We start from the raw sequence: 6,161 nt of genomic DNA, 5'->3' as shown, positions 1-6,161 counted from the left end.
GACAATAATATTATGTCAGATAAAAAATTATAAAAATAGAAATGAAAAATGTAATAAAATATAGTGTGTTCTATTTCCTGACAATTTTATTTATAAAATATAAAAACAATACTTCAAAAATAATAATTTACTTTGAAGCAACAATTAGCAGTAAGTATTTACTCTACTTTCAAGTTAGGTAGGTACTGATTTTATTTTTGCTAAATAAAACTGTCAAGGGATTAATATCCTCATAATAAAATGTTAAAATGAGTTATTATTGTTGCGAGTATTTTATTTTTAAGTGCCCATAACATTTTTTTTCTGTATAACACCTGTGCGGTGTTTGTATATTGCTATCTGGTCACAAATGACCAATTATCAGTTATTTTCTGACCTAATTTAATAAATAGTAAATACTTAAATCAAAGGGCTTACCCTATGGTTTACTCTTATTTTATCTATCAACTAATGAACTACAACTAACATGCAATAACCTCACAGCACTATACTCTGCTTTTTACACTAAACTCTTAAACATTTACACTAACTCAAATGGTTTTGTCCTTATGAGTCTTCTCTCTTTAGTCCAGTGTTCACTGGACTACAGTGACTCTGTAGTCCAGTCAAGAAGCTGGGTTGCCTTGACATTTACATGACTATGCAGTTTCTGCATAGTCATGTTTCGTGACTTGCTGCTGTTCTCTTGATTATTTCGATCACAGTTTCCATACCCAGGTCCTGGTGGAGGTTGCTGTTACGAATATACCAAGGAGCATCAACAATGTTTCTCAGTACTTTGTTTTGAAATCTCTGGATAATATGTAGATTACTAGCTTTGGTACTGCCCCAGATTTGGCACCCATATAACTATACTGGCCTCAGTACTTGCTTGTAAATGGATAATTTATTATGAATGGATATTGTTGAATTTTTTCCAATCAACCAATACAATTTCTTATATCTAATATCAAGCTCCCCTCTTTTCTTTTTGACGTGGACCTTCCAGCGTAGCTTCGCGTCTAGGGTTGAATTTCTTGTCAGCTTTAATGGCTTTTTATTGTCGTTTTTGTAGGTCTTTTACTATTTCCTCTGGTGGCCATGTGTAATGTAATTTCTTAACAACAACTCTAATTGGCCTATCTTTCTTATTTTCATAAGTGTGGTACGAAAGGTTACTCGTATTTAATTTCTCTATTAAAGCTCTGTAATGATCGTTATTGGCTTTATTAATTTTTATAACTTCACTGTTTATGATTTTCATAGTGAAGGTAATACCTATTGGTAAGGTACCTTTTGGATTGGTTTTTTAATTTGTGTTTCTGCACTTAATTTTTGCGGAGAGGGAGGAGATGTGAGGTATCCATTTTACGTTTTTTGTTAGTATTCCTGTTTTTGGTTCTTATCCAGCCCGTTTCATACGCTAAATTTTCTTCATCGGTGCAGTATTCAAGTTTATCTGCTTTTAATTTCTTTTGTGATTCATCAGCACTTGTGGTTAACCCTGTATGTTGTTCGGCTTTTTCCAGCCGTTAATCTCTTTTCCATATCGGCGATTATTTTACTCAACCGTTGATTATCCATATTAAGTCTCTTAACATTTTCTTCTGACTGACACCATGCATTATAAAGCGACTGCTCATTTTGTGAACGTTGTGTATTCTCTGCGAACATCGCACTATTTTGTTGGACTAGTAGTGCGTCTGTTTCGGTAAGAATAGGAAACGTTATAAATATTCAAATATTTGGCTTACCTAAGTCTACTTGAATTTATCGTGATAGCTTACAGCCATGGCCATTGATACCACTCACGACTAATGATATCTTAATTACTACTCAATTACCACTGGTTAGATAGCGGAGCTCTGAATACGTCTATACACTTGGACGGTCAAATGATTAATCCTATATAGTGCCTATAACATAAAGTGCCTATAACATAACGTCAACTACAAACATATTATCTTCATAGTAGCTTCAAAAACTGAAAATAGGTATATAACATGTTTCACGTATCAGGTGAAAGAGAATTAAATATGTAAACGAAAAATGTCAAAATATAAAGGGTGTCCTATATAAAAAACATTAGTTGGTATTATATTTATTTAGTGAGACCCCCTAAAAAAAATTTGTACGCCACTGAATGCTTCCATAATATTTCTATCAAAAGTTCTAATAAAATTAAAAAAAAAAATTCTTAATAAAGAAGATATTTAATCCTGTCGTTTTCGAAATTTTTCAATAATCGCCTTATATCTCGCCACTGTGAGGAGCTATTGATGATTTGATTGGGCAATCATTACTTTAACGAAAAAAGAATTCATGACATATTAACTACTATATATAATAGTTCATAAAGTCTTACAAATATTTCTATTACACACACTCGCGGTATTTAAATACGTAGGCTTCCATTCGCGATATTCATACCCGGTTGTTTCTCATACAAAGGAAGCTGTCTTTAGCGGATTTTATTCACTATGTCTCATTACCGTTTTTTGTTAACTAGCCAAGAGAGCCTTTGAAATATCACATCTATTCGGCATGAAAACTAAGATCAGCAGAGGAAAATTCGCGGTATTTTCGTCTCGTTGCTACCGGAACAACAATCGGAGAGATGTGTCAAAACATGCGTTTTTGACAGACACACGCAGAGCAGAGAGAAAAGCTTCTGTTGCTTCCGGAGATCAACAGTTTAGAGAGAGTTTTTTTCATTTTCTAAGGTATGTCTGTATTTCTTGAGGGTGGGGTTAGAGTGGGAGTAAGAATTCTTACTAAGGGTTGGATTAAGGTAATGATTTTTAATATTGAGGTTGACAATTATAGGAATTAATACAGCTAAAAATATAAAAATATAAGCGGTTTTTCGCATGTGAAAAATTGAACATAGGGTGTTTTATTTATGTTTATGCAAAATACTTACCCCTACAATAACTACAAGCTACGTAGTACTTCGTCAAAAAAAAAGCACATTACTATGCTCTCTGATATTTTCACTGCGCTGCAGATACTTGAAGAACTCAAATATATAACGGTAATACTGAAACTGTGAATAGAAAATACATGGAAGACAATTCAAGGCAACACAAGAGAAAATGGGGTACGGATTGCAATAGACGACCAAGTATGCAGTGCCAGACGCTATAAAATTGTTGGAAAAGAAATATTGTTAGAGTTAATAATGTTGCTCTTTTCAATGTTTTGTATAGTTTTAATGCTGAATATATCCAAAATCAACAAACAGTGTTTTAATAAACGATATATTCCGAAAATATTCATCCAGGTTACTGTTATATGTGAATTAAATACAAATTTTAATATATTATGTCAGGTACAATATTTTCAATTTTTTTTTGCTCTCGATAATTATAATCTGCATTAGTTTGCTTCCAAATTGAACTTCCTAGAAATTGAACTACATTAATCTCCAAGAAAAATCACGTCATTCCAACCGGTCAGCGATTCTGACAGTCACTTATTGATCAAAAGTAATTTGTGTGTATCCTCATGCATACTTCCTTCACTGTCTACTGTTACAACTCCTCACCCACCCTCTTTTTGTGTACATGCCCTTCTTTGTAGAATAATTACAGTAAGCGATCACGCTGACAGTTATTTTAATGCTGTACAAATATATTATGTTGAAGACTGTACTCTTTTCATGAATACGAAGAACGAAGCTATCATTAAGTAATACGGTATTTTATATGTTGTGATAATTATATTTTAGTTTTTAAATTTTAACTTGATATGTACCTACTAATAAAATATATGAACATATAGATACCATACCAACCATAAGACTGTAAGTTTAAATATTACTTATTCGTTAAACTTAAAATTGTATTCTTAATATAACTTTCTGATAGCAGAAAGAATAGAAGACTTACAAAATATACTAGACTTGGTTAATAATGCAAGGGAATTCCAGAATTAAAATTCATACATGAAAATGTATGTGATGATGGCATAATAATAGAACTGCCTAGTGAAGAAGAGATTAAAAATATAATCAATTGATTCAAAAATAACCAAAGACCAGGAGAAAACGAAATAGCTGCGGAAATGCTAGAGAATGAAGGGGAAAACTATAAAATATTATTATTAAATTATAAAATATTAAATATTATTAAAATATTATTAACTTGTGTCTTTTTTTTAATGTGTTTTACTTTCTGTGTTTTTATTTTGTACTTGTGTGTATATTGTAGTATATTATATTTTTTGAGTGTATATTTTTATACCAAGTAATGAGCACTCTTACATGTAATTACTACCTAGGTGGTGTTTGTAAGTTTTAATAAATAAATAAATAAATAAATAAATAAAAAGGGATGTAAAGTCTTATCAAAAGAATATGGGAAGAGAAAAATCTGACCAAAGATTGGACCAAAGCTTTATTATGCCCCATATACAAAAAAGGATAGATTGGCATATGAACATTACAAAGGTTTTGCTCTATTGGATACTTACAAGATATTAGCGAGGATGCTAAGAGAGGGACTCAACAGATTTGTTGATGATAAACTAGGTGCGTATCAGGCCGGTTTTAGAGTTAATGGATCAGTAACAGATCAGATTTTTACAATAAATGAAATCCAGACTACCTGCTATGAGTACAAGGTAACCTTTCATGCATTGTTCATAGACTTTAAACAAGAATAGGATAGGATAAAAAGGAATAAAATGTATGAAATAATGAATTCCTTGGACATACCCACAAAACTAGTTAGGTGAAGAAGAATGACTCTGAATAGTATAAGAAATCATGTAGTATGGAGAGGATTTTCATCGGATAAGTTAAAAGTGAATAGAGGTCTTAGGCAAGAAGATCCACGGTTCTTTTTAATTTGGTATTGGAAACAATGATCAGAAATAGCTAAGTTAAAATCACTGGATCCATCTTCAACAATATACATCAATGTCTGGCCTTCGCTGATGGTCTTACTATCCTGGCGAAAATAAGAAAAGAATTACAAAATATTACAAAAAGATTAAAAAAGGAGACAAAATATTTTGACCTAGAAATAAACCAGTAAAAGACAAAGTACATGATACTCGGAAATGCAGAATGAAAAGAAGAGGAGTAGTTTACTTTCATATCTAATGCATCAAAATAATATAATTTTGAATTTGGGGGGTTATTATAAAAGAAAAAGATCAGAAAGAATGGGAACTGAATGCCATATTGGCAATGGTATATAAAAAGATGGGAAGCCTAAGACCACTCCTGAGATTAAGACTGCGAAAAACAAAGTTAAGGATATATAAAACAGAAATAAGGCCAACAGTGCCGTATGATAGTGAAGTATGGACAACGAAAAAAGCAAAAACCGAGAAATTAAAAAGATGGGAAAGGAAAATGCTCAGAGCTATATATGGAGGCAAAAACACGGTGGAAAGTTGTGCGCAATGAACAAACACGGAGCTAGAGGAACTATATGACGAATCAGACAACAGTCGCTTCATAAAAGCACAAAGAGTGAAATGGATGGGGCACGTAATGACAATAGAAAGGAAAAGAATGCCAAAGATAATTCTAAAACGGGGCCTAATCAGGAAAAGAAGAAAAGTACGACCCAAAAAAAGATGGTTTGATGGCGTACAGTAAGATTACAGAAAAGAAGGTATTGGTGGTTTAGAAGAAAGAGCAACAAACAGGGATGAATAAAGGAGAGTAGTAAGCCAATTTGGTAGGCAAGGAGCATGATTGGACAAGAAGCCACCCCAGCTGATACAAGATTGTATTAATTGTATTTTAGCCCTAGGCCTCTAAATTTGTGAACTTGTTATAAATGGGTGTTATTAGGTCAATCCGGCAGTTTTCATCGATTTTTTCTGAATCGTCTCATTGCTTCACTTGCCTTATTAACTATATTTATTTGCAAATCTGAACAGGCTTTGAGCCTGGTGATGTCTTATCAACAACACTTTTTAATCTAACTTTGGAAACTACTATCAGAAAACTAGATATGAATGGCTGTATTAATATAAGATCCACTCAAATATGCGCATACGCAGATGCTGTTGCCATAACAAGCCGCAATAGAAGGGTATTAAGCGAAAAAGCTGTAGATTTAAAACGGGAAGCCGCTACATTTGGTCTAAATATAAATAAAAGGAAAACAAAATATATGCAGTGCACAAAATCGAATTGACATGAGAATCTGAAGGTAGACAAC

This window comes from Diabrotica undecimpunctata, chromosome 2 (genome assembly GCF_040954645.1).
Source record: "Diabrotica undecimpunctata isolate CICGRU chromosome 2, icDiaUnde3, whole genome shotgun sequence".
Classification (NCBI taxonomy): Eukaryota; Metazoa; Arthropoda; class Insecta; order Coleoptera; family Chrysomelidae; genus Diabrotica; species Diabrotica undecimpunctata.
This window is presented reverse-complemented; position numbering follows the sequence as displayed.